General features: G+C 42.0%; 1 protein-coding gene across 5 annotated transcripts in view; it reads left to right on the top strand.

Annotated features, from left to right (window-relative positions):
- The window catches only part of Acvr1 (activin A receptor type 1), a 124,330-nt gene that overhangs the window by 44,414 nt on the left and 66,800 nt on the right, over positions 1-13,116 (top strand). Inside the window, exon 2 of one of the 5 annotated variants that reach the window (XM_021638758.2) lies at positions 5,170-5,404. The exons of the other annotated variants lie outside the window; for them this stretch is intronic. The gene's annotated coding sequence lies outside the window, so the exon portion shown is untranslated. The remainder of the gene's footprint in view (positions 1-5,169; positions 5,405-13,116) is intronic. 5 annotated transcript variants of the gene reach the window in all.

Raw genomic sequence — 13,116 nt, 5'->3', positions numbered from 1 at the left:
CTGGTACTGAATTACACTCCGTAATTAAGTAATCCACCATGCATCCCCTCCTCAGCCAAATTATACATTAAATACTAGAGGGGCGTCTGTGATAGTTGGGCCTTAAGTCAGGTTCCTAGGAGTGTACAAACTTTCTTGTCCTTTGGGTGGGGCAGAGTTAGGAGGTGTTTTACTTTAAAACACCCTGGAGATTGTATTTTATTTTTTGTATTGTACCATTTTCCCCAACACTTTCTTCTTCTTCTCTCACAAATCTAATGTTTGCTTCGTGGAGAGAGGGTGGGATTTCTGTGATTGAATTCTTTCCTAAGATTTTTTTTTTTTTTTTTTTTTTTTGGATAGTATACTATATCTGTTTCTCCAAAACCTAAGAAATCTCAGTTATCAAGGGTATGGAAAGTATATTACAATTCTCCTAGGAGAGTTAGAAGAGTCAGCACAAAGGCATTCGCAGATAAAAGGAATCTGCTGATGTCAATGTGAAGCAAAACTAAAGGGTTGAAGCATAGGCTAGATTGACATTTCTTGGAGTCACAGCAGGAGAGGCATGTGGGAGAGAATTGGTCACGACTGCTTGTAGCTGTTTCTGTGTTTTAAGTGTGTGTTTGTGGCCCAGTCTGCTAGTCTTGGTGAGTCATCCTTGCAAATAAAATCAGTTTATATGCATAGCACACTGTATACAAATCCTAAGTGCCGGCATTCCAAGAAATAAGTTGCAGAAGCAAAATACATCTTTAACTTGGCAGCTTCAGCATTCAGCTATGCGTACTACTGTTAACGTAGCTTGTGGATTTTTGAATGTAGGTTATTGTATAGGTCAACAAACTTTCTCTCTGAAGGGCTAGATTGTAAATATTTTAGGCCTCACAAGCCATAAGGACTCTGTCACAACTATCAACTCTGCCATTTCAGCGTGAAAACAGCCAACACACTATATGTAAAATGAACACGTGTCTGTTCCAGTCAAACCCTTATTTATAAAAGCAGACTGTGGGTTGCATCTTCCTTGCTTGCTATTCAATTGTGTTTGCAGGTGTTATAGGCCATAATCCTTTGATATAGGCCAAAATCCTTTGCAAATATCACCAAGTACATTGTCTTATTTAACAGTGTCTTCACCTGACCACAAGAAAGAAAACTTTGGACTTTATCGTCATCACTGAGATTTGTCCATATATTGTGTTTCTCAACTTGCTCTTCTCCCTTTATTTCTCAGCCTCTGTAGTAGCTGAGACGACACAGGTTTATGCAACCATAGTATCTGGTTTGTTTGGAACTAGTTTAGGAATGATTATTAGTATTATTTTTGAAATATCCATATTTCCCTCCCAAGATTTTGAAAGCTCCCAGAGTAAGGGAGCCCCTGTTCTGCTCTGTACTTCTTCATTTGTCCATCAGTGGTGGACAACTTCTGGTCACCCTCTGTCACCTAGTCAGTGTTCTATGGCTGTGGGTGTTCAAGGCACGCGACTTACTTTTTCTGTTGAGCTGTTGGGAGTTTTAGGAATTGGCCAATGTCCTCGTGCCATGTTTATAATCAGACCAGGCCTGTCTTTACCCCTGTAGCCAGAATATTTTTGAAGGAGTCTTGAAGGCTGCACCACTGAGCTATTTACCCAACCCCATGGCATCTTTGTACCAGAGAAAGGGGACATTGCAAAGTCATGCAAGTGATCAATGCTGTTATTTGGAGTTGATATGCTTCGTAGTTTCTGTACTATGTTACTTTACCTAGTTAGCAAAGGGGACCTAAGAAAGCCAGCTCTGAGCATTCAGTTCTGTACATAGAATCAAGAGACAGTTTAACTTAGTAGTCATTAAAGGAATAAACTTTTGGAGTCAGAAAAATATGGTTTGTGGTTACACCACTTATTAAAGGTGTGACCATGGACACTTACTTAGAGTTATCTGAACATAATTTTCTCATGTATAACACAGGAATCATACTCCCGTTCCTGTTTTGTTGTCTTTGATAAGATTAAATTGGACAACATAAATAATGTGGCTAACTAGTGTCAGAGCTGAGCGATTCCTAGAAGCTGTCCAAGCTGAAAGCTATTTATATTTACTGTTTCATGGAAAAAAAAAAAAACAACCCAAAACTGACAGGGGTTAAGTGATGTATGAAGGTCACAGCTTGCCTCCTTCCAAGTTCATGTTCTTATATGATACCCCGCTGTCTTTTGTTTCTATGTATAAAGCTGAACATTCAGTGATGATTTTCTCGGGTCCCATTTTATAACCAGGCAAAGTATCACTTCTATGCTCGAAGTCAAGGGTACGTTTTTAACCAAAACGTTGGCTGAGAGTTGTCCTGGTTTTCATTTTCTGCTGCTTGGTTTCTTTGTTGACTCCCAAGAACTTGTTTAATTGTAAGCACTGTTTGCATTAACCCGTTCTTGGGGGGCTGTTGTCCTGCACAGGCCCCTAAAGTCCATCATGCTCTTTTAAACTTCAGTGCAGCAAGTGTATGACTGGGTTAAGGTCCTAATGCTGGAGTTAGAAAGCTGGATTGGATTCCTCTCTTTCCCTCCCCTCCTTTACAGAACCATGTCTTAGAATTTATGGGTTAGGCTTTCACATGGCTCAGTTGGCTGCCAGTGGTTAAAACTCCATAGCCAAGCAAATATGTTGGCCAAACCTTTAAGGAAAAAAAAACAAAACAGAACAAAATGAAAAACATAAGACAAACACACACACACACACACAACAACAACAACAACAAAACCTTAGGTCTCAATAAAAGTCTAGTTTAGGTTGTTGCAGTTTATTATATAATTATGGCACCGATTTTAATTAGTATATAAGTCTTTAGTTTGTAATATGTCTGGAAAGGCTGGAGGTTTTGACTACAGCTGTCTTCCTTTGCCCAGGTTGCTTGCTGGCATGAAGGTTATTCGCAGGTACATAGGCTTTCCACGGGACATCTGAAGACTTAGACCTTCAGAGTTTGTTCGGCACTGGAACTGTTTATTTTACCACCCTTTCAACCTTTTTGTTTTCATCTATTTAGTTTTTATAGATGTATTTCTTTTATTTCATGTGTATGAATGTTTTGCCTACATGGAAATGTGTGTGTGCACCATCTGTATTCCTGGTGCCTGTGAAGTGCCGGAAGAAGACATTGGAGCCTCTGGAACAGACATCATTGGTGGATAGGAAACACCGTGAGGATGTTGGGAACTGAACCCTGGTCTTTCACAAGAGAAACGAGTGCTCTTAACTACTGAGCCATCTCTCCAACTCCTTACCAACAGTTTTGACTTCAGTCTACAGGTCTTTAGATAGCCCAGTACATTTGGCAGTTAATATTCAATTACATTTAAATATTAGTTTGATTTTTATCTTGTAACATTTGAGCACGAACAGTATACTAGGCACTGTAAAGGAAGAATGGAACAGAATAATAATATATTATTTGCATGTGATTTTAAAAAAAGATTGGTTTGGGGACAAATCCTCTTTCCAGTACGAAACTGAGCACCAGATTGCTTCATAGAGAATGTAAATGCCAAAAATTAGAAGGAGAAAGACCTGGAACATGTAACGATAGTTGGAGAAGCTTGGGCAGAGCACGGGCAATGTGAACGCTGTTAAAGGGAGGTTAAGGTCGCAGGTCATAGGGGTAGTTAAAAGGAGGCCAGGTGAGCTCAGGTGAGCAGTCAGAAGCACCAGTTCTTAAACAGAGAATTCCGAGGACAACTAAATAAGTAAATATCAGCATCAGTTTATTATTATTGTTATTATTATTATTTTATTATTATTATTATTGTCACTTCCTTGCTGCTCTAAACCTCCCACCGATGCAGCAGCAGCATGTTCTTAGTGGTCTGACAGGCCGGTAAACAGCTTTGGCTACCCCGACCCCTAAAACACAGCACACAAAGCAACCTTCCTGTGAACCCGTCATATTTCCCTGGCACCAGAAGCGCAGAGAAATACCAGCATTTCTACAGTTCCTGGAAACTCCAGGGTTTTCTGGGAGAAGAGTGTTTTGAAGGTGCCCACTTGAGGAAGACTCGCCAGCCTGGCTCTGCCACTCGTTTGCCAGGAATGGTGGATTTCTGATTGGTCCCCCTGTGCCTTGTTTTAAAGGTGTGCCGCTCAAGTGTCTAGATTTTTGTTTCAAGCTGACTGGGACCCGCAGTTTGAGCTAAGCGAGGCCTGGCGTGATAGCATCTGTGAAACTCTTGAATTCCAGGGTGGATGGAAGGTTTTCTTTTCCACATGGCTATTTAGGAATGCTGTATTGTAGGTTTGTTTTCTACTGAGATTTATTTGCACAAGAGCTTTCTTGGCAAAGTGCTCCTTGAGGTTAAAAGTGGGGAGTTGTTTTCTGAGAGGAATGTGGGGTCTGGTCCTTTGACCAAAGATTTGAATGGGAAAGTTTGATTCTAATAAAAATTTCCTCTTCCTCTGGCAAAATGTTGATGTTTTTCATTTTTCAGGTCTTCCTAAAGGAAGAGGGAGTTTGGGTGGTTTTTGTTTTTTGTTAGTTATCTGGAGCCCCTTCCCTTCCGTTTTGTGCTCAGGCCCCACCATTGTTTTAGGAGTCTTTGAACTGTATTATCTGCTAGTGAGAATGTTGCTTGAATATGGAACAAATCCAGCAGCTTTTCAGTAGTGATTCAAGACATTAGTTGGTATACTGTTGTCTTTAGGAGGGACCACGTTCTGGGTAGGGAAACTTCATTTTATCCTTTATATTACACAGACTTTTTTTCTTTAAGTGCATAAAATATCCATAGCCATTTTTTTGTTTGTTTGTTTGAATGTCTCTCCTGATGGTTTAGAGTGGGTGGCATATGGGCTTTAAAGCAATTTGACTTTGAATTACTAACCTCTTACTGGGTTTGTGTCATTTATAAAAATATTTAAAGAGCAACGCAGCTCTTTGACCTCAACACTTGTGTATTAGCATTTCAGATTTTCCATCCTTGCTTCTCTTGCTAATGGGCTGTCACTTTCTGGTTTCAGTAGAAGCTTGTCAACTATACGAAATGAAATGCAAAGTTCTCCTCTACTTAGCAGCTTTCTTTCTTTCTTTCTTTCTTTCTTTCTTTCTTTCTTTCTTTCTTTCTTTCTTTCTTTCTTTCTTTCTTTCTTTCTTTCTTTCTTTCTTTCTTTCTTTCTTTCTTTCTTTCTTTCTTTCTTTCTTTCCCTCTGCAGCCCCTTCTGAGCTTATCTGGCCATAGGAAGCCCAGTGGTAGAACGTCAGAAGATTTCAGGAGCGGCCAGTGCCTTCGGCAGGAGGGCCCGGCCTGGGTGTGTACCCTGGAGCTGGCGTTAACTGTAGCCGCATCAGGCTTTCCCTGGACCTCACGGAGCAGCATTGCCAGCCACACGGTGCCTTCCCAGCCAGTCACCTCTTTTAATGCTGTTTGGCACAGATCAAATCTCCGGGGTAAGTTCTCTGCCACTGTGTTGATTTAGTTGCTTTACATGAATCTGATACAAGGAAGTTTGGGGCAGATGGCTAGTTCTTAGTTCTTACACCGCCTGAACGGCAAGGTTTACAAGGGGCAAGGTCGCCCCTTCACATTCTTCAACTGGGCGAGCTGTTGAAATGCTACCAGCATGTCTCTCTTTAGAAAACAACTCCTCTTCTCTCTGCCTGCTAGGGTCACCGTACTCATTTTTTTTTTCGTTCTCACCTTTTCCACATGTAAACCGATTGATTTAGAGACATGCTTTATGTAGAAAACACACATAGATCGTCTGTTCTAAAACTGATGAAGCATCAGTAGACATCATTGTGGCTTGCAACTCTCTTCTCTCCTGCAGTTGATATTTAACAGGATTTGACTTCGGTGTAAATAGTGCTTCCTTAGTGTCCTCTGTATGACGTAACATGGAAATAACCACCCCTCCACTAAGGGGTTAGCCTATAATTTAAAGGGGGCGAGAAAGCATGCTTTGGGCTCTCATGAAGGTATTAGTTGTATCAGTTATTTTATCTTTCTGCAGGCTGGTAGTTTGTTAGTTCTGACTTCCATCCTTTGAAGGTCTTGAGATAGTCTTAGGCCTAGGCAAGACGGTGTGAGCCTGAGTTAGCTTTAAGAGGAAGTAATGAATAACAGGGCTGCCGCCGAGACTTTGTTTTGTTTATTTATTTGTTTGCAGGGTGGAGGAGATGGTGGTTGGAGTTAATCAGTAACTCTGTTAGTCTCAGTTATGACACGGTGTGAAAATAACTGGGCTCAGTTGTTTCTCAGTGTGCCCAAGAGTGAGACCTGTTAGAGGAGTTTCCAGATACCTTTCTTTTGGGAATGGATATTTGTATTTTTTTTTTTTTTGTTATTGTATAAAGTAGTTAGTTCTTAGAAAGGAACCATAATCAATGCATATAGGTTTTAAAAGGCACAGAAGAAGTGTGGGTGGAAAAATTAAATCTCTTCGTCCGGTTTGCAAAGACCCAAACTAATCATCTAACTACCCAAGGCTGGTGGTGTCTTCTGAAGTTTTCCTTCCGAGGAAAATCACAACACACGTATGTAAACTGTAGGCTTTTTCTCACAATGGTGACGATATGCGATTTTTGCCTCTTAGAGGTCTTCCATTGGGACCTCAGCGCTCTCTCCTTTACGCTGGCCGTGCGTTATTCCAGTGGAGGATGTCTATCATGAACGTAGCCGATCGTAGACTGATGCATGCGCACGGATCATGTGCAGCGTGAGCGAGGCTGTAGGAAACGGCCTCATGTGCGGCCTCAGACAGGAGTTAGGTGCGACCCGTTTCTAGCAGAACTGCTGGGCCGCAGAGCGTGTACATTTTCATTTTGGAAGCCGCCTGTAGCCAGTTGTTGTGCTCATATTTGGAAAGTTTCAGGCTTCTCCACAGAGGTGAGAAGGCGGCTTCCTAACACCTCTGCCAGTCACAGTGTAACCGACAAACTGATAGGTGCAAATGTCAGTTTAGCATCGCTGTCACTCCCATTCTTCTTATTTTAATTAACACCAAGCACCACTCCCCAGGCTTAAAAACCAGTTAGGTTTCCTGAGCTGTTCCCTTTCAGTCTGTGTCTTTGTCCAGTCTCCTGTAGTTCACAGCCTCCTTTCCCCCCTCCTCCACCCCCTCCAGTTTGTACTGTTTGTCTGTTTCTCCGGTCATTTGTATAAAGTTTTGTTTTGCTGAGTATTAAACATTCCGTGTAGTTAAGTGTATTCATTCAACAAATATTTACCAAATGCCTTTTTCATATTAAGATCTTACTCTAAGTACGCAGCTGTACAGTAGGAGAGAAAACAAGACTCCAGTTTTGCTCAATGAAACTTGGATTCTGGTGGAGGAGAGAGCTGATAAAACATGAAGAGATTTGTAGCGATAGCACAGTCTGTCGCTTTGTGGCTTCAGCCGTGAGTGAAACACTTCCCTCGGGGGCAGATTACAAGACCCAAGTTCTGGTTCCGGCTGGTGGGATGCGGTTCTTCCTTTTAAGAGTTAAATCTTTGTTCCAGCTGGAATGCTAGGTGTAATCCAACTTAATTTTTCTCTAGGTGTTCCATTAATTAGTATGAGGCTGACCTGCGTAACAAGGGACTGAGATCCGCTGTGGTTCAAAGAACACAGACGTTTACTTTTCCTCCCGGAACAGTCCCGGGAACAGCCCGTTTCCACCTGGCATTGTGAAACCGGGGTTCCTCTGTCCCATTGGCCAGGAGCGTCTCTGTGGTTATCTGTGAGGTCTTATCAGGTCCCGTCAGCGGCAAGGGCCAAGGGGAAAGTTCAGAGCAAGTGTTAGAGTGTGCAGACATCATTGTAGGCTGTCTGGTCACTGAGAACTTAGTCCTGTGGACACATCCAGCTGCAGGGGAGCCTGCATTGTCTGGGCACCATTGTCTCTGCTGGTCCCCTGCTACTGGGAAAATCAGCAACTGCCACCTTGGCTTCATTATTTCAGTGCCCTCCTGCTACTAGCTGTCACTATATGGCCCTCTGGCAGAGTGGCACCGTAGTCAGTTTACTAAATAAACAGTTCCGATCTTTTTTTTTTTTTTTCATTGTTTATTTTCTCTGGAAACCCCCGCCACCCCCTTTCTTTGACTTGGTCTAACAGTAGTTCCAGACTGACCTTGATCTCAAGACCCTGGAGCCTCAGCCTCCTTACTGTAAGATTATAGCCCTGTATCCATCAGCTCTGGTTTCCTATTGCAGTATGGATTTCCCTATGTATTTTGGCTTATTTCTGAGATTACATGTAATTTCATTAATTTGTCTGTCTAGGCAAATAGAGAACTCAAACCGTAATGTACATTTTTGGATATGGAGTTTCTCTGTCTTGTTTCATTTGATAGGATTTCATATTTGTTGATTTATTTGGCTTATGCTTTTTGAAAATACACACATTTAAGAGAGTCACAGCTAACCACCATTTTCCCAATGTAAGAAAGGCCGCTGCTAATAGCACTGGGGTTTGGTGTGAACTTTGTTAGAGAGGGTTCATGTGTTCAAGGTGTTAAGTTTGATGGTGCTGCATAGCCATTCTGGGAAACACTCATCTGAATGCTAGTGTTTCTCTGTCCTTTGACACTAGGAACTGACTTCACCGGAACAGGTAGAAGGAGTAAGGGCGGACTTTTATAACATGGTATTCATTTTATGTTAATATGTACTCATTTTCAACTCTATTAAAAAAAAAAAAAAACAACTCAGATCTTGCAAAAAACAGAACCCCAAATATCCTTAGGTTGAAGGTAAAGAAATTATGTTTTGGAAGCATAGACTTGATTGGAACACCCAAACCTGGACAGGATTTTGCATACTGAATCTGATGCACCTTGCTTGTTATTGTGTGTGTGTGTGTGGAGTGTGTGTATGTAAAACAGAATATAGTCAGCTTTGATCTTGGACGTCATTTTTTTTTTTTCTTTTAAACTGTAAAAGTGATTTACTTTTGAAGCATTGTTGTGTGCCAAAGCTTTTCCTGGGAAGGTGCATCAAGCACATCTAACCACACACCAGATAGGCATCCCACACCAGATAAAGTATGTATGCCATCAAAGTCCAACTTGGTGACCAATGAATTTTATTGGGGTTCCTTAGAGGACTGTGGGTGAGAGGTTACTTACAGGAGACAGCTACATTACCAAGGCCCCCAACAGTGACAGCTCACAGGGAACCTGGAGCACACTGCACAGCCTGCAGGCAGTTCAACAGGCTGGAGAGTGTCCTTTCCAAGGGACTCTGGTCTAAACCTCTTCCAGGCAGCTCAGCTGCTTTTCTGTTTTCCAGGCAGCTGGTCCAGTCTGGGTCGTCTTTACAGCTCTGTTTGACTGTAGTCTTCTTTGCAGCCCAGCTGCCTTCCTCCACCAGAAGGACACTCCCAGCTTTATTGCTTATTTTGTCAGAGAGGAACCCAGTGAGTCTGGTCAGCTTCAGGGACTTCCTGACTATTGTGATTTCTTTACCTTCTTGATTAAAGAGCTTTCCCGTAGAATGGTGTGTTTCAATCTCAGAGGGAAACTGTTTGTTACATTATAAACATATCTAACTTAGTTAATTCTGATAAACTGAGATTTTTGTGATCTCCACACAGGTCAGGCTCATTAGGAAGAGTACATGATATGGTACAATAATTGTTTCCTTGTCGTTCTCTGTGGTTTTATCATGGAGGGGTCTGTACCTATGTATGGTTTAGTTTGGTCCCTCCTCCTCCTGTCTGCTAAGGCTCTCAAACTTCAGATCTTCCTCACAAGCCCTTTCTTTCTCTATTTATCTGTTAAAGAACTCAGCCATTGGACTTCCAGTTTGTTTCTGGATAGACTTTGGTGGCCATCGTCTTGCTTTGATTCTCTTTCAGTGGGAAATGGCATCATAACACCACAACCTGGGCACCAGTGATGCTCATTGTTCCTGGGTGGCCATTGTTTTGAAGCTGTTTTTTACTTTTTTATTTTTTGTAGGCAGAACTTGGAATCATGAATAAAATATTTCTCACAAATATTTACAGTTTAAATTCAATTTCAGTAGTTTTTGCTTAAGCATTGCTGTTCTACCTGTATGCTCTTTATTTCACACAGACAGACTCTGGTCCATAGGAACACTGAGGAGGGACAGTGTGGGCCACACTTACTCATTTGGTCAATACTAGGCTATGCCAGCATTGCCAGTGTGCCTCAAAGCTGACCCCACACCTCTACTTCCCATTCTGAAAAAAAAAACAAAAAAAAAAAAACAAAAAAAAAAGACCTCATAGCTTCCTTTCATGTATGCTGTTCTTAGTCACCCTCTTTCTTCAGGGAAAATTCGTTTATGATCGACAATTTACCTACCGGGATTAAAGACTGATATGTTTTTAGATGATATTGGAGTAATTTCAACTCTGTTAGGTGAGATGTTGAGCTTGTAGATATATTTAGAAACCGCTGTAACTATTGGGGAGCTGGTGGGAGAGATGGGATAAGGCTTAGGGTTCTCATTAGAACACCCCCAGGAAGAAAATGGAAGAACAGAGAAACCCAGTTTTCATGTATCTTTGGAGATGGAGAAAAGGGTGCTGCTTGTTTGTTTTTAAACTGTATTGTTTATTTGTGTGTGTGACTGGGGGTGTTGGTGGTGGAGAGGTATCCATTGTTTTTCATAACAGATAGAATTAATTGTTTTCTACCCTGCAGGTTTTCTGTCCCTATGTACATGGGCCATCATGTAGTTTTAAAACTTCTCCTCATTGAATGTAATGCACTTAACTTTATTTTGAACATTACTCTTTTTAGGTCAGTGAGTGGTTTGGGCTGGGTGGGTAGTCTTGGTTACATCTGTTTTCTGGTCTCTTTCTATCCAGTGTGCATCCAGAACGTACACTGCCCACCACCCCCTCCCGCCTCATTTTCCAGAGCCTCCTTGTTTTCTGTTGTGGTTACTTAGGTGCTAACCGGTTCAGCTTGTGCTCTGACCCTGGTACATGGCTCCTTTGCTTTCTCATGGTCTTATTTATACTTTTGACAGATATATTTAAATGAACAGCTGTGCGTTTGTTGAGTCATACCACAATTATCTGATTCTGCTGTAGCTGTTTGACTGGCAAAAGCATATTTCAAGCTAAATTGTGAGAGAATTTCATTAATCACACTCTCCTGGGGGAGGGGGCTGGAGAAAGACCACTGTGAAACGTCCCTTTAAAGATTAATTAGTGATTCCATTATTTAGAGAGCGTTGATCGAGTTGCAACTTAATGTGTCACTTACAGAAACTGTACAAAGGTGTAAGTAACTATGAAAGGCTTAGTGATAATCAGCCCTGTAGGCAAACTTCTCTGAAATAACTGTTGTGCAGGCAACCTCAGCAGTCCTGATCTCTTCAAAGAGATGAGTTAGAGGATTTCCTTCTCTGTAGCGATCAGGGAACTCCACTTAGGGCTTGAAGGGTTCATTGGCTAAGTGTTTTGTTTTAAGCTTCCTGAACTGATTACATCGACTACAGAAGATGTTATGTCTTTCTTCTCTCCCTTCTCAAATGTACTAATTGCAGCCGTAACCTCTGATTGAGTCTCTGGCTTCCACAACCAGCTCCGTTTTTATCTTGACACCTTCTCGCGGTTCTTTCTGAGGTTATTAATAGGCACAGAAGCATGGCTTTCTGAATAGCACCAATAACTGTTAGAAGACATGGAGGGGGGGATAATATGTCAATTTCTGACTTGTAGGAGCCTTATTTTCAAGCTACCGAAATTGTCCCAGAGTCACTAGGGATGGCTCTGGGCATATCAGCTGGTGTCTGCAACGAGAGATCCAAGCCTGTCTTTCCAAATGGGCTATTGTCCGCCAGGAGCTGTCTGCTGCACCAGAGTCTGCCAGTGCCTTTCTGTCTGGCCGCTGCTCTTGGATCGTACTTTGGAAACCTGGAATCCAAGTCAGAAGCGATCTCTTTTAGTTTATCTCCGATACTCAGTTGCTTTCTACATTCAACTGAGGGCACAGAAGCCCCTCCCACCAAGTAGTATCAAACCCATCCTTTACCCTTCTTTCCCCACCTACACCGAATGCAGTGCAGAACAATGGTTAAAACTAAAGTTTTAGTTAATCTTGAGTGCCCCAGTCACATCAGGGGGATGTCACCAAGCAGGCTTGGAGTCAAACAGCAACTGATGTTTGTTTGAGGGACCCAGTGAAAATAAAGTAATAAGTGCATGGCAAATTTTATCCGAAATTAAATGCTTTGACGCAGGTATAGTTGGGGCCTGTAACACATCGGGCTGAGCAGCAAGGTCCAATTCAGGAATGGGTTTGGAGTGTGAGGGATCTAGGTGTGAGAGAGAAGGTGGGGCAGAAAGAATCTAAAAGGTGTTTTTTTTTCTCACCTCCACAGAAATATACTGTAGTGAGAGAGGAGGGAGAAGGAAAAACAGGGAGGTAGGGAGAAAGGGACAGCAAATGATAGACTCAAAGGGGATGGAGGAGAGAGAGAGAGAGAGAGAGAGAGAGAGAGAGAGAGAGAGAGAGAGAGAAAGAAAGAGATATTTTGAGTTGTGCCCCTTCCCAAACCTAATATGCATTTTTACCACCAATTACTGTCAGTTGATCCGACTAACCTTATAATTTTTCTAAGCTCATGACTTATGCCTGTATTATAAGCACAGAGGAAGCTGAGTCAGGAGGACTACAAGTTCAAGGACAGCCTCAGCTATATAATAAGTACCAAGCCAGCATGGACTATTAGATCTTGTCTCACAAGACCAAGAAAGAAACCAAGTTATAGAATCAGGACAGTCATATATGGCCATAGGTATATAGAATACCATTTGTCTAATCATTGGTGGGATGGAAAGATCTGTATAGTGAGAAATAATAAAAACAGTGGCTGTGTCTGACTCAGGACTAGGGGTGGAAATAGGATTTTAAATGGACTGACCCAGAGGTCCAAAAGTAAAAGTTTCACAGGAGAAAATACGGAAGCCCTTCTTAACCTCATATTGAAATATAAGTTTCAATATACTTTTCAGACTAAAGGGAGGGGGTGTGGGGCCCATGAAAGTAGCGTGGATGTCATAGAACAGGTAGGTAGGAGGTGATTGCATCCTGCCAGCTGAACCAAAGATGGAGAACTGTGGCTGTGTGATACAGAAGGAGGGAAAAGGAGGCTGGGACACATTCTCCATGGCAAAAGAAAACCTGGTTTTTG

The sequence above is a fragment of the Meriones unguiculatus genome, chromosome 8 (genome assembly GCF_030254825.1).
Source record: "Meriones unguiculatus strain TT.TT164.6M chromosome 8, Bangor_MerUng_6.1, whole genome shotgun sequence".
Lineage (NCBI taxonomy): Eukaryota > Metazoa > Chordata > Mammalia > Rodentia > Muridae > Meriones > Meriones unguiculatus.
Note: the sequence above shows the minus strand (reverse complement) of the source record. Positions and strands in the feature narration are given on the sequence as shown.